The following is a 20,818-nucleotide window of genomic DNA, read 5'->3' on the forward strand; positions in this document are numbered from 1 at the left end:
TTCTCTCCACATGAACTCCTAATCTTACACTCTGCACATACCCATTTTACCTCCGCACTGCCACTTTTAAAGCTGGTTTTAGGAAGGCCATCTGCTTAAATGATAATGTTACAATGTCACAAAAACATTGCTATTTTAGCACTCTGCTGCTTTGGATTGTATCTTGATTTCTCTATGGAATGCCAACTCTTCCTGCAGTTACTTCTTAAAATTAAAATTTTCCCTGTGCAGAATTAGTCTCTGCATGGCATTTTTCCTTTTTGGTTTTGTGTTTTCTAACTTTTCTGTAACAATTTGGAGTTATAATGAAAATGAAAACATTACTTTCGAAAACAAGCTTTAATAAAAACCAAAATCCTCCAACAGCTGGGCTACTTCTTTACCTTCTACATTATCAACTGCCAATTTAGATTTCTAGTCATCTGAATGAGCTTCTCTAAGACGACTCTCTCTCTCTCTCTCTTTTTTACCCCCCCAATTAAACTGATCATCATTGAAATCTAAATGTTTTGATTCTTGGCAAACTTGTATACCACCCCCAGATTCTGGAAATTTAGAAGACAGAGATAGCAATTTCTTGTCTTGTCTCATGTTGAGAATTTTTCAAGGTGAATATTGAGTATGGGCAGGAACTATCACAATATAATACCTTGGAATTTAGGAAAGAAGAGATTCATCAAGAAAAGAGGGAGCCTAAACTAACAGACTTATACTCTCTCATCTCTGAACTATTTTTCAGATTATCCTATTTACCAAAGCTGTCTAGAAATATTTTCATTTAAATAAATGACTTACTATTAAAATGTTATTGCTAGCACAATCAATACCATGCACACAATTAAATCTGTTGACTTAGCTTTAGTGTTAAGCTTTCTTTGGAATAAGCAGTGTTATTCTATACCCTCCAAACTTTTGAAATTTCTGACATAGCATAGCTGCTTGCTCATAACCTTTTAAAACAGAAGGAATACTGGTTATGTCCAGAAGATCACAAGGACAGCTGAGACAAGGATAGGGGCTAGGATGAGGAGAAGATGTAGAAGTGGGTCAAACTCAGGAAAGGGCTCAGAAGCTCTAAGTTAGGGTGGGTCTGAACCCAGGGAGGTGTGGGCAGTGGGAGTATTCATTAATTCTCAAAGACTTGCAGGGGTCAATATTTGTATGAGTGGTCACAGTAGACAGGGAATCTATGGAGCAGAGGTTGATAACACATGCAGAGTTTGGGTTCAACTCTGGGGAAAGAGTAACAAGCAGAAACTTTCCATTTTCCCAGCTTCCTGTCTCACCTACTGGCTTTTATGTGGTTCCTATTGAAATAGAGAGGAACCGGCATGTTACATCAAGGTGTGAATTAAAGAATGTGTAATCTAAGAGTATGGATGAGAGAAGAGAGGTAGAAATTTTGTTTTGTGGGGAAGGGCAAGAGAGTTACAGGACAATGTTATTTTTTCCTTTTTCCCCATTTAACAAAGTTCTCATAAATTCAAAAATAATAAGAAAAATAAAATTTCAAATGTTGAATTTGCGGATCAAATAATCAGAGCCCCATTTTGACCACCATTCTTACTTGCTCACTGTACCTTATTCTTAGACTTGGCAAGATTCAATAAGCAAATTTAAGACACTTTAGAAAAAGGACAGGAAAAACTATTAATACTTTCATTATATCTACAGAAAGCTAATACTATCCTAATATTCATCTTCCTGAAGGCCTTTAAAAGGGAATATTTAGTCACAAACTCATCTTGAATAGTTGGTATAAGGGAATGTGCAGTATAGGACAATTTTCATCTCTAAAAAATACAATCCTGGGTTTCTCCAGTGTGTAAATGAGACCCATACTGTATCCTCCTTGGAGCAAAATGTTGCTATGCTGAAAAGAAGTGGCAATCTTGTCCAGGACTTACCAAGAAAAAGTAGAATACTAAAACACTATTATCTTCCAAAGTCCCAGAGAACCAAAAGCACCACCTTGGATTTTTTTTTTTTTTTTGGCTGCACATATGACATGTGGGATCTTAGTTCCCCGACCAGGGATTGAACCTGTGCCCCCTGCAATAGAGGCACAGAGTCTTAACCGCTGGAATACCAGGGGATTGCTTTGATTTTTTAAGTTTAGTCAAAAACTCCCCCCAAAGACAATCAGTTCATTTCAGTTCAGTCGCTCAGTCATGTCCGACTCTTTGCAATCCCATGGACTGCAACACGCCAGGCCTCCCTGTCCATCACGAACTCCCAGAATTTACTCAAATTCATGTCCATTGAGTCAGTGATGCCATCCAACCATCTCATCCTCTTTTGTTCCCTCCTCCTCCTGCCTTCAATCTTTCCCAACATCAGGGTCTTTTCAAATGAGTCAGCCCTTCATATCAGGTGGCCAAAGTGTTAGAGTTTCAGCTTCAGCATCAGTCCTTCCAATGAACACCCAGGACTGATCTCCTTTAGAATAGACTGGTTGGATCTCCTTGCAGTCCAAGAAACTCTCAAGAGTCTTCTCCAACACCACAGTTCAAAAGCATCAATTCTTTGGTGCTAAGCTTTCTTTACAGTCCAACTCTCACATCCATATATGACCACTGGAAAAACCATAGCCTTGACTAGATGGAACTTTGTTGGCAAAGTAATGTCTCTGTTTTTTAATATGCTTTCTAGGTTGGTCATAACTTTCCTTCCAAGGAGTATGTGTCTTTGAATTTCAAGGCCGCAGTCACCATCTGCAGTGATTTTGGAGCCCCCAAAAATAAAGTCTGTCACTGTTTCCATTGTTTCCCCATCTATTTCCCACGAAGTGATGGGAGCAGATGCCATGATCTTAGTTTTCTGAATGTTGAGCTTTAAGCCAACTTTTTCACTCTCCTCTTTCACTTTCATCAAAAGGCTCTTTAGTTCTTCTTCACTTTCTACCATAAGAGTGGTGTCATCTGCATACCTGAGGTTATTGATATTTCTCCTTGCAATCTTGATTCCAGCTTGTGCTTCATCATGCCCAGCATTTCTTATGATGGACTCTGAATGTAAGTTAAATAAGCAGGGTGACAATATACAACCTTGACATACTCCTTTCCTATTTGGAACCAGTCTGTTGTTCCATGTCCAGTTCTAACTGTTGCTTCCTGACCTGCATACAGATTTCTCAAGAGGCAGGTCAGGTGTTCTGGTATTCCCATCTCTTTCAGTATTTTCCACAGTTTGTGGTGATCCACACAGTCAAAGGCTTTGGCATAGTCAATAAAGCAGAAGCAGATGTTTTTCTGGAGCTCTCTTGCTTTTTCGAAGATCCAACGGATGTTGGCAATTTGCTCTCTGGTTCCTCTGCCTTTTCTAAAACCAGTTTTTCAAAGGCAATATGATTCTAAGAATAAAACGGATAAATTAGGTCTTCTTGAAAACTATTACTTTTAATACTAATATTTAAAAAAAAAAGAGAATGAAATGTCTTTTCTTCCACACTTATAAAATCTCATACGCAACACTTGCTTATTCAGTTTGCTTGATCCATGTTATTCTTGAGGAAGTGGTGGAGAAGATATCTATGGAAATAAGAATTCAGGATTTCTCTTAATAGAAATAGAATGATCATATTCTATGTCATCTTAGATACTACTTTGTGTATTTGAGTAAAGAGTGTGACAGTTTCAGAATCAAAGATAATCATGTGAAAAAGTTACCTGGGATAAACAGTGACAGGCTTCCTCAGAATGCTGGACTTTTGCTTTGAAAATTTATAAAAGGAGCAAAGATGGGCTGATATAAATTTAAGTTTGAGAGCAGCACTTCAGTGTGGAGAAAACTATTCTGAAACAAGTAAAAAGAAGTTTATTATCTTTCTATTATGATAAGCAAATTAGTAAACTGAAAAGGTTTTGGTGGGGGCAATAATTAATTCCTAGAAATTCCTGGAAACCAAGCGACAAACTCTTGACCTTTGTCCATAGTTCTTAATATCAGCAATTAGTAGGTAACAGGATAAGGGGCAATTCCTAGGCACATTCAGTAAAGTCTGTCCCCTTTTGGGAGTCTAGAAATCCAAGTTTTAACAGCTGTGGGATTTGGGGTTAGTCATTTTCCCCTCTGAATCTTAATATCCTCACCAGAGGATGAAAGTGTGATATAAAGTATTATTTGCCCCAGTATTCTTTTTAGTAATAAACCACCTCAAGTTTTATCAAGGCACAAGGGTGCCCAGCTAGAGAAGAATTTCCAAGCTCCTTTTTAGCTAGGAAAGTGAAAGTGAAAGTTTCTCAGTCGTGTCCGACTCTTTGCAACCCCATGGACTGAATAGTCCATGGAATTCTCCAGGCCAGAATATTGGAGTGGGTAGCCTTTCCCTTCTCCAGGGGATCTTCCCAACCCAGGGATCGAACCCAGGTCTCCCACATTGTAGGCAGATTCTTTACCAGCTAAGCCACAAGGGAAGTTCAAGAATACTGGAGTGGGTAGACTATCCCTTCTCTAGCAGATCTTCCCAACCCCGGAATTGAACCGGGGTCTCTTACATAGCAGGTGAATTCTTTACCACTCCAACTGAGCTAGGAGTGGTCGTGAAAAGCAAAGATGATTTTGCAATTTTCTTATCATTCCTTAGAGATGAGGTCACCTGACCTGGACTCTTCTCTCTTCCATTGGTTGGAAAATGCCAACAACAAGAGCCACTACTTTATTTTATTTATTGTTTAAAAAAATATTTATTTGGCTGCTCCAGGTCTTAGCCACAGTGTATGGGGGGTCTTTAGTTCTGGCATGCAAGCTCTTATTTGCAGCATATGGGATCTAGTTCCCTGACCAGGGATCAAACCCAGGCCCCCTGCATTGGTAGCATGGAGTCTTAGCCACTAGACCAGGGAAGTCCCAGGAGCCACGCTTTAGACCCACTGGGAACCCACACATTTAGGAGGGCAGATCTTCCTCTTAGCCTGGGTTCCTGAGAAACGTCATAAAACAGAGAAGTCCCACCAGCCCTGCACCACTTCCCTTGGGACTCTTAGGTGAGAACAAAGGAAAAAATGCTCGTCTTCTTTTAAGCTGCTTTACTCTGGATTTTCTTTGGTACATTACCTTAGCCTGAACCCCAGCTAAGGCAGAAGTTCCTGAACAAATAATCACAGGAGAATGTCTTAGTTCTGAATAGAAGAAACATAACGGAAGCAACAGAGTTTTGCTTCAGGACTAAAACAAAAGGTAGAATAAACCTTGTTATCCTGCCAGTGATGATCACAGCAGCACATGTTCAAGCTTAAGATCACTTTTTTAAATGATGGTATTTTCTTCATTCTTAGCAACTCAGACTCTGAGGCCCCTTTATTATACCTTTTAATTGCTCTGTTAATCACTTTTAATGTTTTTCCATTTTACTACCATGCAGTATGACAATAGATTGCCTTCTCTACAAAGGCTATCTTTAAATTCCCACGGGCATTTAGTAAAGTTTTATTATCCCCAGACCTAATCCTATGAGAAGATTAGATCGCTAGAAGTCGTTTTCTGCATATCAGCATAAGGCAGCCAGGGAGGGCTTGCAGACAAACGGGGCTTGAAACCTTGAAATCCTGCAGCTTATGTGGGGGAGCCAGAGGAGCTCTGGGAAGTCACCTGAATCAGACTCGCCTTTGCTTATGCAAGTCATTGACCATAAAGGCACTTGAACTCTCCTGTGGCTTTGTAAAAACCCAGACTTAATTACTCAATTTTACCCATATTTTACACCTACACACAAATCGTCTTTTTATTAATTGCCAAACATTTTTATTAGCAATAATCTCATTTGAACTTTTTAAAAAAATTATTTATATAATTGGAGGGCAATTACTTTACAAAATCGTGATGGTTTTTGCCATATATCAACATGAATCAGACACAGGTATACACATGTCCCCTCCATCCTGAACCCCCTACCACCCCCCACCTCCCACCAGGTTGTCATAGAGCACCTACTTTGGGTGCCCTGCATCATACATCAAACTCCCACTGGATTTCTGTGTCAAATATGGTAATGTATATGTTTCAATCCTATTCTCTCAAATCATCCCACCCTCTCCTCCCACTGAGTCCAAAAGTCTGTTCTCCACATCTGTGTCTCCTTTGCTGCCCTACACATAGGATCATTAGTATCATCTTTCTAAATTCCATATATATGCGTTAATATATGATGTTTGTCTTTGTCTTTCCAACTTACTTCATTCTGTATAACAGGCTCCAGGTTCAGCCACCTCATTAGAACTTTGTAATCTGTTGATATCCAAAGGAGAAAAACCCAGTATGTATGACAGATGAATTTAGAAGCGTAGAAAATTTCCCAAGAAAGCATTTTGCACAGGGAAGAGATTTGGGCATCCCAAAGGCCAGTTAAATGGCATTCAAGGCTGTGGAGCAGGGAGAAGTATATCTGAGGGAATGACAAAAGGAATGCTAACAAAGAAAAGTGGAGGAATGCAATACAGTCTTTTAACCCACATACTAATCCATCTCCTGCACTGAAGCCAGAGAAATCATTTAAAAATACCAATCTGATCATTTTCACTCCCCTGCTTAAAAGTTACAAATGATTTACTATGACACTTAAAAACATGTACAAAATCCTAACTTGACCTAAAACTATGCTATGTGTCTGAACCCTAATTATCTTTCTAAAATTGCATCAGACCACAATCTCTTCTCCTCTCTGCAAACTAGGCACTTGGGGTATTGTGGTTGAACTATGTACCCTCTAAATGTCACGTGTTGTTGTCATAACTACCAGTACCTCAGACTGTGACTTTATTTGGAAATAGGGTCACTGTAGATGTAATCAGTTAAGGTGAGGTTATTTTGAAATAGGGTCAACCACGAATCCAATATGACTGGTATTTTTACAAAAGGGGGAAATTTGGACATGGACACAGTGAGGACACCATGTGAAGAGGAACACAAACACGGGAGTGATACTTCTACAAGCAAAAGAACAGCAGAGATTGCCAGCAAATCGCCAGAAGCTAAGGGAGGCAGCTCTCAGGAGGAACTAATAATGCCAATACCTGATTCTACAGAACCGAGACAGTACCTTTCTGTTGTTTAAGCCACACAGTTTTTTGTTATGGCAGCCCTAGGAGACCAATACCCTGGGTCTTCCCAACTCTGCATAGATATATGTTCATGCTGTTCCCTTTGCCTTAACAGAGCAACTTCTCTAGCCAAGCTTAACGCCTTGCTTTAAGCATCTTTTCCTTGAGAGAGAAATCTTCCTTAACCTCCCAGACTAGCTAAAGCCCCTCTCCTCCTCAATCTACACTTACCATAAATTCAGCAAGACCCTGCACTTCCTCAATGCCCTGGGCCCTCCTGAATTATTTGTTTAGTTAATGTCTGTCTTTTGCACCTGGCTATAAGTCCAGGCTCGGACTCTGAGTGTCTCATTCACGGCTGTATCCTCTGTGACTGGCATATAATTAGTGCTCAAGAAATATGTATTGACTGGTTCCCTTGATTTTAACTTGGAATCTTCTGTTCCAAACATTGTTTCAAAGATCCCACACCCTTAGTTATAATTCCCACCAAAGTATTCCTTTCCTCATGTATATATTCATATGCCTGAAGGCAAACCTCATATTTCTATAATTTGTTATTGTCATACCTAACATTTTATTCCATTCCACCACACATCTGTATAAGCAATAACATTTGTAAATGTACTAGTCTTCAGGAATGTTTTTGATTTGGGTCCTATATTACTGAAAAGAATCTCAATTATTTGGCAAGCTGACATCCTCATAAGATTCTATCTGTCCAGCAAGACAGAGGAGGGAAATTGTGAGAGAACACGAAAGTAATGAAGCACTTTTTAAACAAACATTCATTTAATCTGATTCCTGATATGAAAATTTTGGGAGTTGTCCTGATGTGGAGGGGGAAGGATGATGGGAGATTTGCTGAAAATTACATGAAATCCATGGAATAATGAAAGTTGATCTCAAAACATCTATATCTATGCCTATCTCTCTCAATAGACATAAATATATTTGTAAAAGGGAACAAAAGAGCAAATGATTCTAGGTAGGCTATTTCTCCCTCTCAGGTCACTTCTAAGTTAGTCTGAATTTGACTCCCAAAGAATTGCAACAGTTCTTGAAAAGGGTCTACTTAAACAGACAGATTCAGAATCCTCTTTGTAAAGAAGGTCTTAGTAAGTATATTCACTGAGTGGAAACATTTTGGTTTATCCTAAAGAGAATTTCCTAAAATATGTTCTTAATGGAGGAACAGTTGGATATACCACAGTTTTTAGTATCATATCTTTAGACAAGTTCTGTTGGTCACAGAAAGAATCAATGACAAACTATAGAAAGAACCATTACTCTTGAGCACAGGAAGAATAAAATAACTAGACTTGTCCTAGTCATTTGTTTAGTAAATAGTTCTTGAGCATTTACTCTGTGTTAACAATTGTGGCAGATGCTATGAATACAAAGTTCAATAAAATAATAATAGCAATAAGAATAGCTTATTCTTATTGGCTGCTGATTTGTCTAGGCCCCAAGCTAAATACTTTACATACATTATCTCCTCTAAGCCTCACCATAGCTTTGTGACATAGGTACTATCATTGTCCTCATTTTTAGGAAGAACTTAGGTCCCAGAGAAGTCTAGCAGTGTGTACAAGGTCAAAGAGCTAGGATATAAGTACAGCTATGTCTGACTCCAATGCCTAAGTTCCTACTCAGTGCATTAGACTAACTCACAACAGAGAGTGAGTCAATTACTATAATTTTTCCCCAAATCCATAAAATTCAGGTTGAGCTTCTGATCTGAGGAAGATAACGTTAACAGGGAGTTTGAGCAGGAGAATTTAATTCCACAGTAATACAGAAATGGCATTAAGTAACCTTTTCTTAGAATGAGTTTATGGACCATTTCACATAAGCTCCCCAAGTTCAAAAGTCAGGATTATAGTGATTTGGGCTCATCTCAAGTGAGCTTAAGAAAAACAGAAATGAAAGTAAAGGACTTTAGACCCTAAAGTCCTACATGTGTGTGTGTGTGCATGAGCGCACTTGTGTATGAATGCAAAATAAAAATAGTGCAGAAAAGAGACCTGAAGTTTTGAGTCAAGAAAGAAATCCAACCTCTTTTTTAATCACTAGGGGAGAAATTGAGTTTGTATATATTTTGGGTAAGAAAGAAGTCATACATTTCATGAAATTCTTTTAAAATTCTCTGACCCCAAATTTTGAGCCAACACAGAAAGGAAAAACATATTTTTCCAAAATTTAGACAGAAGATGGCATACAAATGTAACTATTAGAGATATCAGAATTTTCAAGGCCATGTTAAGTCTTCCCCAGAATAAGGGAGCACTGGCCTCTGCTTTGTCACTGAGCCTGTGTACTTCCTGACATATGTCATTTTGGTATGGTGTCTTGTGTGTTAGGGAGGGTATGCATCTTCCTCATTGCTGATCTTTCTGTTTTTTTAATACTCCTGACCTCTCTCCGCTTCCCTCACTCATACAGTCCCAGAAGAGAAAGAGTGAGCTAACCTGATGGGTGAATTTGGGAAAGAAACTGTGAAAGCTTGCAGAAGCCACAAGCTCGTTCTCCTCTACAGTCTGGCTGGGATCTGGACTTGGAGAAGAGGATGCCTGCTTCATTCTAGAGCAGACAGTGCTAAACAGGTGAACCTCCTCATTCTAGATTCAGCATTTGAGAGCCAACTTGTCCACAGATACAAGTCCAATTTCCAATAGCAGTTAAATCAGTAATTAAGGGCATAATTTTTGGCCTCTACCTATTGATTCTTTTTTTCTTAGTTCACCATTATTCTGAAACATGAGGATGCAGTGTATCATTTATCAGGTCCCTACAAAGACCCCAAACTGTAGCTAAATTGATAACACTGTATTATGCTTCCTCAGCTGTGTCTGACTTCTTGGGACTTCCATGGAGTCTGCCAGGCTCCTCTGTCCACAGAATTCTCCAGACAAAAATACTGGAGTGGGTTGCCATTTGCTCCTCCAGGGGATCTCCCCGGACCAGGGATCAAACCTGTGTTGAGCCTGTATTGCAGGCAGATTCTTTATTGCTGAGCCATTGGGGAAGCCCAACAGTAGCTTGCAAACAGGACACAAAGAAAGAAAAGCTTATCTTTGGTATATTCTGGAAATAAAGAGCTAGAACTAGATAACTATATTTGTCCAATTTTTCTACCCCCAAGCATTACTAATGTACCTCTGCTTGGCCAAATCCTGTGTGACCATTTGTAAATGTGTAGGTTAACAGTTTAACTGGACAGCCCAGAAAAGTTATAAGAAGGTAGCCTCTAACTCCAGTTCTGCAGTCAGTAGAAACATTTGATAGAGAAGAATTAGAATTAACCTTAGAGGATTAGTGGGGATAATTCTGAGTAATGAGGGAAAGGGCTCTATGTATTATTCAGATATTTTATTTTCTAGCCATGCTGTCTTTCATCTTTCATTTTCTTGTCTATCCATCATAACCGAAGCAGAATTGTATGAGGTGTGGGAGCCATGAAGATGTGCTCTGCCTTCCTTCTACAACAGATAGTGTAACTGACCAGGAGCCCCAGTTTAGAAATCCAGAGTTTGCTTTCAGGATGCCATTACCACAAGCTCTTCCAGCCATTGAATGAATACTAAGTACAGCAGTGATGCTGAGGCAGGTCCCTTTCCAGAGAGCATGAGAGTTCAGTTGGCCAGCTTCATCTGGGGGTGTTCCCTGATGGCTTTGCTGGAACGGTGCAGCCCTCCACCCAACAGCAAGGAGATTGACCCCATCAATCTTAAAGGAAATCAACCCTGAATATTCACTGGAAGGACTGATGCTGAACCTCCAATACTTTGGCCACCTGATGCAAAGAGCCAACCCATTGGAAAAGACCCTGATGCTGGGAAAGATTGGGGGCAGGAGGAGAAGGGGGCGACAGAGGATGAGACGGTTGGATGGCATCATTGACTCAATGGACACGAGTTTGAGCAAACTCTGGGAGATAGTGAAGGACAGGGAAGCCTGGCGTGCTGCAGTCCATGGGTTCGAAGACAGTCGGACACAACTGAGTGACTAAGCAACCACCCAACATTCTCTCCCTCTCTCCTTCCCTCTGGGTTAGACTGGCCAGGTGGTCAGAGGGATCCCCCAACTTCCGCTGAGTACCTCCATATTTCCTTTCACATGGGTACTTTCTCCTAAGACAACCCTTAAATGTTTAATCCCATCTTAATATCTACTTCTTAAAGGACACCAAGGGAAAGTTTAACAGATTACACAAGTAGAGCCCATTAACACTGGAAAGGAGCCAGAGACCAGCATTTACACAACTTTAAGAAAGAAAAACAGAGCTAGCTAAAGCTTTGGAATATCGTTAACACAATCCTCTAGCCCATGCAGAGTGACTCTATACCTTTTTTTCCCAATTTTAAATACAGTTTTATTTAAGACATTGAATTTTTTCTCTTACAATACAGTGCTTGTAGAGTGCAATGTTTTTCCACATGCACACACATTCCATGTTCAAGTATCAAGAAGGCCCAGTTATTTACTATAGAAGCTCAACTTTGTAACTGCCATGGGATTTGCTACAAATTTGGGTTCCATGTTTTGTGTGGAACAATGCTATATCTAGGCTAGACTGGCTTAATCAACCTCTTCAGTGGTGGGCCCAGAGAAGGCACCACCTGATGGAGGAGCTCCATCCCCAGGGAAGCCCCAGTCATCCCTCCTGGCATTCCCCCGGGCATGCCTCCTATGCTCTGGTACAGCTTGGTAATGATGGGGTTGTAGAATTTTTCCAACTCCTTCTGCTGATGTTCAAATTCTTCCTTCTCTGCAGTCTGGTTCTTATCCAGCCAGTTGATTATTTCATTACACTTGTCAAGAATCTTCTGTTTGTCCTCATCATTAATCTTACCCTGAAGTTTTTCATCCTCAACAGTAGCTTTCATGTTGAAGGCATAGGATTCAAGCAGATTCTTTGAAGACTCCTTATCCCGCTGCTTCTCATCTTCAGCTTTGTACTTCTCTGCTTCTTGAACCATCTGTTCAATGTCATCCTTGCTCAAACGGCCATTGTCATTAGTGACGGCAATCTTGTTCTCTTATCCTATGCTCTTATCCACAGTAGAGACATTGAGAATGCCATTGGCATCAATATCAAAGGTGACTTCCATCTGAGGAACACCACAGGAGGCAGGAGGTATGCCTGTGAGTTCAAACTTGCCAGGAAAGTTGTTATCCTTGGTCATGTTTCGCTCACCTACATAAACATGAATGAGTACACCAGGCTGCTTGTCAGAGTAGGTGGTGAAAGTCTGCGTCTGCTTTGTAGGAGTGGTGGCATTGTGCTTGAGGACAGTCATGACTCCACCAGCAGTTTCAATTCCAAGGGAAAGAGGAGTGACATCCAACAGCAGCAAGTCTTGAACATTTTCAGATTTGTCTCCAGACAAAATGGCTACCTGGACAGCTGCACCACATGCAAGAGCCTCACCGGGGTTGATGCTCTTATTTAATTCTTTCCCATTGAAGAAGTCCTGGAGAAGTTTCTCAATCTTGGGGATGCGGGTTGAGCCACCCACCAAGACAATATCATGGATCTGAGACTTGTCCAGCTTGGCATCCCGACAGGCTTTCTCCATAGGGTCCAGGGTGTCACAGAACAAGTCAGCATTCAATTCTTCAAATCGGAAGTTGATTCCTTCATAGAGGGAATCAATCTCAATACTGGCCTGGGTGCTGGAAGAGAGAGTGCGCTTAGCAAGCTCAGAAGCAGTATGGGGGCAATAGACAGCCCTCTTGTTCTCCCTGATATCCTTCTTGTGTTTGCTCTTGAACTCTTCAATGAAATGGTTGACCTTGCCTTTGGCGACGTCTTCTCCAGACAAGTATTCTCCAGCTATAGATTTGACCTCAAAGATTCCATCCTCAATAGTGAGAACTGACACATCAAAATGCCACCACCCAAATCAAAGATCAGCACATTTTTCTCTGCTCCAACCTTTTTGTCTAAGCCATAGGCAGTAGCAACAGCAGTTGGTTCACTGATGATTCTAAGTATACTGAGGCAGCAATAGTTCCAGCATCTTTGGTAGCCTGACGCTGAGAGTCATTAAAGTAGGCAGGTACTGTGACAACAGCGTTGGTAACAGTCTTCCCAAGGCAGGCTTCTGCATTTTCCTTCCTCTTTGTCAGGGCCATGGATGACACCTCCTCTGGATAAAAACTCTTTGTATCTCCCTTGTATTCTACTTAAAGCCTAGGTCTGCCAGCATCATTTGCCACCATGAAGGGCCAATGTTTCATATCAGACTGGACAACAGCATCATTAAATCGTCATCCAATAAGTTGCTTGGCATCAAAAACTGTGTTGGTGTGATTCATTGCGACTTGGTTCTTTGCAGCATCACTGATCAATCACTTGGTATTAGTAAAGGTGACATAGCTTGGGGTGGTTCAGTTCCCCTGATCATTGGCAATTATTTCCACCTTTCTGTGCTCTACCACACAAGAATCGGTAGTGCCAAGATCAATGCCAACTGCAAGTCCCTTAGACATGGTTGCAAAAACGTAGGCCCAGCTCTGCTGGAGGAGAAAGCAGCAATCTGGAAAGCTACTGGTGTGTCCAATGAACTGGCTCTGTACTTTAATGGATGGATTTTGAGCAATGTCAAAAAGAGATAACAAGTTTGGATTTGTCAGAACTGATGCTGACTTTTCAGCAATTATGAGTACTGGAGAAGAATTAGCATGAGATTTAGTTGAGAGGAATTGTCAGTATAGACTCAAAGCATGTCAGAGACTTCCCGAGCCACACTGAGTACAGATTTTATCAACACCACATACAGAAGTGATTGGTAATTAACACTTGAAATACATTATTTGACTCTATTCAGTATGATTTCCAGAATGAACAGACCAAGAAGCAACACCCTTTACAAATTAGTACCTTGTTTGTTTGTTTTGTCTTTTTTTTTTACAAATTAGCACCTTGTTTATATATAGAAACTTTCCAGAAGAATTCTGAGTCTCACCAGTCCCTCGTTGGATCATATCTCATAAAGTAAAGTACAAAATTTTTTACTTGGGCTGTAGTGTATTGGTAGGAAGATTCAAGAGCTGTGCTGTCTAATATGGTAGCCAATAGCCTCATCTTATTTTTTAAACTTAAAATTACATAAATTTGAATAAAATTTAAAATTCAGAAGCTAACTATACTATTCACACTACAAATGCTCAATAGCCATGCATGTTCATGGTTCCTTCATTGAGCAGCGCAGATATAGGACATTTCCAACATCAAAGAATATTTTATTCAACAAGAGATATTCTAGAGGAGAATTTCCCCAAGGAAAAACATTATCTGATTTTTTAAAAGTAATTCTGCTACATTTGGTGTGGCAAGAGAGTGTTTCAAAATCATCAGTTCAGCCCAACTCCTCCTTACACTTACAAAAGATGCTTAATGACTTCCTTACAAGCCATTGAGATTTTTAGAAGCCACCGAGGAGGGCTCAGTTCCATCTAGAATGAGAATCAGTAACCAATATTTCACGGATATCTTTTGCTAAGGTGATATTTTCTCACCCATTGCCTAAAGAGATTATGTTTTAGGACAGTGGCGTACCCTCAGCAACTTTGGGGTAAGTAAGCAATGGATATGTGCGAAGGAGGCTGGACCACCCTGTTGTTGAAAGACAGGATGCACAGAGCAGCCTACCTGATGTTTAGTGTGTCTGAGAAGGAAAGGGGTTTGGGAGTCTCTTGTAGCTAGGGGTAGAAATTGAGCTTCAAACAGGAAATTGAATGGTAGCATGTCTCACTCTGCAGAGATACGATGGCCATGCTCCTGAGAGAGTCCATATGTGCACAGCCTGTTAGGCTTTAGACAGAGGGATGGTATCTCAAACAGAAAACAATCCTGCTAGGATTGCTGACTCCGCTGGAAAGAATATTGAAGGTAATAGGATATTAAATAGTGACTTAGATAAGTTGATCAATGAAGGTCTCTCAGAGAAGGTGAAACTTGAGTAGAAACACAAATGGTAAGAGTCGGTCATGTAAAGACCTAGGAAACAAGCCTGCCAGGCTGAAAGAACAGCAGGTATACAGGCTCCGAGGCAGGAATGCATCTGGCATGTTCTTGGGAGACAGAACCAGTGTGGCTGGCACAGTGTAAGGGAGGGAGAGACTGGGAAAAGATGAAATGGAAGAGTTTACATTGAAGTTTCATCAAAAAGCTTGGATTTGATTCTACCTGGAAAGGAAGGTCATTGGAGAGTTTGGAATAAGGGAGTGACCTTATTTGATTTAGGTTTGAAAAAGAGCTCCCCAGATACTATATGGAAAGGAATTTATTTCAGACAAGGTCCCTATAAAAAAAAAGAGTCACGCTCAAAAGTGTTTAGCTGAAGAGAGTTTAAGGGACTACACAGAGTAAAGCGTAGATGAAGGCAGTTAACAAAGCTGAGTGAATTCCCCACAACAGAGAGGGGTTATCACTATAACAAAGTCGAAAAGGACAAATAGAATGTAGAAAAGTACCTGAACCCTGCGGGAGCCGAAAGAAAAGGAGATCACCCCACAGGAGCTGTTATCTACGGAAGAATACCGCCACACTCAGATGATGGGAAGAACTGGGGCAAAATAAATATGCTTCCTCTCTCTCTTTCCCCCTCCAGTCTTCTACTGTGACTCTCAATTTTCCGGACTCAACCATCAGGGCAAGAGAGATACAGAGGCCAGACAATGCATTTTGTAAAACTGGGGGTTAAAGCAAAGCAGAAAAGGATAGAAGTGAATGTGCAGGGTTGGGCAGCAGTAAATCTGTAAGAACCAATTGAGTATATAGCATGATAATAAGTACTATGGAAAATAAAATTACAACATAGTATAAAGAGCATTTGTCAATTTTAAATATCATCTCCCAAAATACAGTGGTGGTGAGACATTTATACATATTATGATTAACTAGTTTATTAACCCGGCTTCATTCTGCCTAAAGAAAGTAGTGCCTATGAAAAATAGCTTCAGTATCTTTTGAGATAAATAAAGGAAGGACCAGTTATGTCAAAGTCATAAAAAATAACAAAAAGTAGGTCATATGGGAAAAATCTACTTTATCTTCTGGGTCCATTCCCCAGGGTATTCATGCTGGCCTCCCTAGGTCTTAAATAAATATTCTCCCAGGTAGAAATATGAATGATAAATGATTGTGGGTGGACTTTAAAACTATGCTTCCATGAGAAGCAAACATTAACTTCAAGAGGAATGTTCTCATAACCATGGTGCCTAGGACCCGATATTTCTCCCACTTTTGTAACATCTTAGTATTTTCTTCACTCTTCACACCCAAGCTAAAAAAACTTCCAAAAAAGTTGTGAAATGATTAAACTAATCCACAGTGATTTAACTGTATTCAGAAAATAATAAAAACATTAAATGAACACAGAAATAAATATCTACCACTCAATAACAAAATCAGAGGCTTAGCAATCATTAAAGAGATTAGATATGCAAATAGTCAGGAAAATATGACAAATGATCATCAGAAGTATCATCAATAGAAACACATCTAGAAATAACAGAAACAGAATTAGAAGAATGAGACCTTAAAATATTACCATATATTTACTCAAAAGGGAAAAGTGAACATAACAATGAAATGAAATGGAAGATATACAAAGGAACCAAATGGGACATCTAGACATGAAAATCATAAAAATTAAATTTAAAATCTACTAGAAACAATTAATTGTAGTTTAAACCCTGTAGAAGAAAAATCAGTGAAATTGGGGCCATAGCAATAGTACTTATCCAAATGAAATATTGCACAAAAATTAAAAAGATGGAAAAACCAACAGAAACTCAGTGACCTGTAGAATAATATCAGGTAGTCTAACAGATATAATTAGAGTCTAAAGGGTGAGCAGAAAAAATATTTGAATAAAAAATGGCCAGGTATTTTCCAAATTTGAAGAATTCTATCAACAAACAGATCCAGGAAATTCAATGACACCCAAGCAAGACGAACATAAAGAAAATCACACAAAAGGCTATTATGATTAAACTGTGGGGGGAAAAAAGCATTAAAGAGAACACTTTAAAAAAAATCACATGAAAGAAAGACATATGCACAGAGGAAAAAAAAATGAGAATGTCCACAGACATCCTGTCAGAAACTAAATAAGTTGTAGGACAGTGTAGAAAGAGAACTATCACCAGAAAATGTATATCCAGAGAAAATATTCTTGGGGGAAAAATTAGATTTTTATCAGAAAAACAAAGACTGAGAGAATCTAATGAATAAACTATTCATGGAAACAAATGTGTGAGTGCTCAGTCACGTACAACTTTTTGCAACCCTTTGGAATATAGCCCACCAGGCTTCCTCTGTCCATGAATTTTTCAGGCAGAACACTACAGTAGGTTGCCATTTCCTACTCCAGGGCATCTTCCTGACCCAGGAATCAAACCCACATTTCCTGCATTGCAGGTGGAGTCTTTATCTGCTGAGCCATGGGGTAAGCAAAACAGAACCCTAAAACTATTAAGTTATTGAAATAAGGCAGGAAAATGAAAATAAACACAAAGGATTCCCTAACAATCCAGTGGCTAGGACTCCACAATTTCACTGCCAAGGGCACAAGTTTGATTCCTGGTCAGGGAATTAAATTTAAAAAAAAAAAAAGAAAAGAAGCAGAGAAAATAAAGACCAAAATGGTAGATTTAGCCTCAACCATATCAATAGTTACATGTAAACAGTCTAAATATGTAAATTAAAAGATAGAAACTGTTAACTGGATTATAAAAGGAAAGACAACTATATAGTGTCTACAAGAAATTAATTTTAAAAATAAGACATAGGTTAAAACTTAAAGAATGGAAGAAAGATGTAACTTACAAAAATCAATTATAAGAAAGCTGGCATGACTATTAATATCAGACAATGTTGTGTGCATATATATGTTATGTATATCTAGCACATATAATGCTATTATGAAATATTATACATTTTTCAAGAGCACACAGAACATTCATCAAGATAGACTAAAATGTCATGCCATAAAAACTAGCTTCGACAAATTTAGAAGGATTAAAAGTATACCACACGTATTAGGTGGCACTAGTGGTGGGGATAAAGAATCCACCTGCCGGTGCAGGAAATGTAAGAGACTCAGGCTTGATCCCTGGGTGTGAAAGATCCCCTGGAGGAGGAAATGGCAACCCACTTCAGTAAGTTTGCCTGAAAGATTCCATGGACAGAGAGAGGAACCTGGTGGGCCCCAGTCCACGGGGTCACAAAGACTCAGACTACAACTGAGCATACATACACATATTACTTTACTACACTAAATTCAATTAGAAATAGTAAAAACAACAACAACAAAAAAATAGAAAATTCCAAAATATTTGGAAAATAAATTTTTAAGCAGCGTTGGTCAAAGAAGAAAATACATACACACACACAAAATACAAAATTGCTTTAAAATACATGAGCTTAAAACCCAATATATTGGAATTTGTGACGCATAGCTAAAACAGAGCTTTTAGAGGAATTTACAGCTTTAATTGGTTGTATTAGTAAAGATCTCAAAACAATGGCCTAAGTGTCATTCTTAAGAAGCTAGAAAAATAAGAACAGATTAAACCCAAGGTAAGTAGAAGGAAGAAAGTAATAAATAATAGAAATCAAGAAAAGTAGAAAAGCAAATAGTAAAGAATCAAACCAATATGAAGCTGCTTCAAAAAAAAAATCAATGAAGTTCAAAAACTAGTGGTTAAACTTACAAGGGAAAAAAAGAGAAAAAATTACCAATATCAAGAATGAAACTGATAACATCACTAGTAATATAACAAAAAATATTGGCAAAAAAATTGACAAACTTTGATGAAATGGCAAACTTTCTTGAAAAGCAAATTACCAAACACTGCCTGAATAAGCAAAAGAAAATCTCAACAACCTTAAGTCTCTCATTGCTGTCTAGTTGCTAAGGTATGTCTTACTTTGTGACCCCATGGACCACAGCACCTCAGGCTCCCCTGTCCTTTACTATCTCCTAGAGATTGCTCAGATTCATGTCCATTGAGTCGGGGATGCCATCCAGTCATTTCATCCTCTTCTGCTGTGAGACCATTGTTAACACGTGGTGCCTGGGTCTGATTTAACCCTTTATTCATCCTTTCCTGAAATGTCAAGTCCAGTCTTATCACTACTGCTGTCATTGTGGGCATTTGCTGCTAATTGTGAACCTGGTAGCAAAACGCACGATGGGATTGCCTGCTCAGTGCAATTTTCCAAAGTGGAAGCCTCTCCTGGTGCAAGCAAGTAGGAGAGCCTCCTAGAGGCAAGAGCCCTCCAGGCCTTTGGGGCTAAAAGGGATGAGGGCAGGGGCCCAAAGCTGCCTGCACCAGTGTGATTCCTGTTACCTACTTGCTCTATTCCAATAAAGTAGAGTTTTATACACACATACACACACAAAATGAACTAATGAGCTTAAGAGGCCAGAATGACTCTAATAGTTAATTCTAATAACTCTGTTTTCCCACCAAGATTGGGAGGAAGCTGAGAATGTCCACTACGACTTCTACTCAAAATTTTATTGAAAGCTTTTGTGCGGAAGGAAGAAATTTTTAAAACTTCAAATTTGAAAGAAAAGTAAAACTCTTCCCAGAATACATAATCATGTCCACTTTTTAGATGACTAAGAAATCTAGAATCCCATGGACAGAGGAGCCTGGAGGGAGGGCCGCAGTCCACACGGTTGCAAAGAGTCAGACAGGACTGAAGCAACTTAGCATAAGGAATCTAGTTTTTAAAAATACTTAAAACTAATAATCTAGTTGCTGTTGTTCAGTCGCTAAATTGTGTCCAACCCCAGGGTCTGTAGCCCACCAGGCTCCTCTGTCTATGGGATTTCCCAGATGAGAATGCTGAAGTGGATTGCCATTTCCCTCTCCAGAGGATCTTCCTGACCTGGGGACCAAACCCTGCATGGCAGGCAGATTCTTTACTGCTGAGCCACCAGGGAAGCCCAACAATCTAGTTAAGCATGATCAAAAGATATACATAAATCAACTATATTTCTATTTCATAGCAATAAACAATTGGAATTGAAATTTTAAAATAATACCACTTAAAGTAGCATTAGAAATATGAAATGCTGAGAAATAAATTCAATAAAATATGTTCAAGAATTGTTTAATGAAAGTAACAAAATATTGCTAAGAGCAATTAAAGGAGATCAAAAGAAATGGACATAGATACCATGTTTCTCCCTGGAGTAGGGAATGGCAACCCACTCCAGTATTCTTGCCAGGAGAATCCCCATGGACAGAGGAGCCTGGAGGGCTACAGTTCATAGGGTCAGAGAGTCAGACAAAACTGAAATGACTGAGCACACACCATGCTTCTGGAGTGGAAGAATCAATATTTAGAAAACAAATCTTTCCAAACTGACTTCAAATATGGTAATCATCTTGCCCTCCTGCAATATGTCCTCCAGACTATCACTAGAGTGACCTTACTAAACTGCAAATTTGATCATGCAATTCATCTACTTAAAAAATCTTTTATGGTTCCCCAGGGCTAATAGGATAAAGCTTAGATCCCTCAGGATAATACAAGGCACTCTGAGATCAGAACCCACCTGCTGCTCTTAACAATGCCTTCTGACTGAAATACCCACTTTTATCCCATTGGTGAACTCCTTTCTACCCTCCAAGATCCAGACTTGACCTTGATCCATGAAGACTTTTCTCATCTACCCAAGATTTAACCACTGCCTCTTTTAAGTCTGTAGGACCCTCTGTTAGCCCTTTTCATCAGTATTGGCACAATT

The 20,818-nt window shown here is 39.4% G+C and overlaps 1 pseudogene; it reads right to left on the reverse strand.

The window, feature by feature from the left end:
- Nucleotides 1-11,618: 11,618 nt before the first annotated feature.
- On the reverse strand, nt 11,619-13,535 carry LOC136152795 (heat shock cognate 71 kDa protein pseudogene; annotated as a pseudogene).
- Nucleotides 13,536-20,818: the final 7,283 nt, after the last annotated feature.

The sequence above is a fragment of the Muntiacus reevesi genome, chromosome 22 (assembly GCF_963930625.1).
Source record: "Muntiacus reevesi chromosome 22, mMunRee1.1, whole genome shotgun sequence".
Taxonomy (NCBI): Eukaryota; Metazoa; Chordata; class Mammalia; order Artiodactyla; family Cervidae; genus Muntiacus; species Muntiacus reevesi.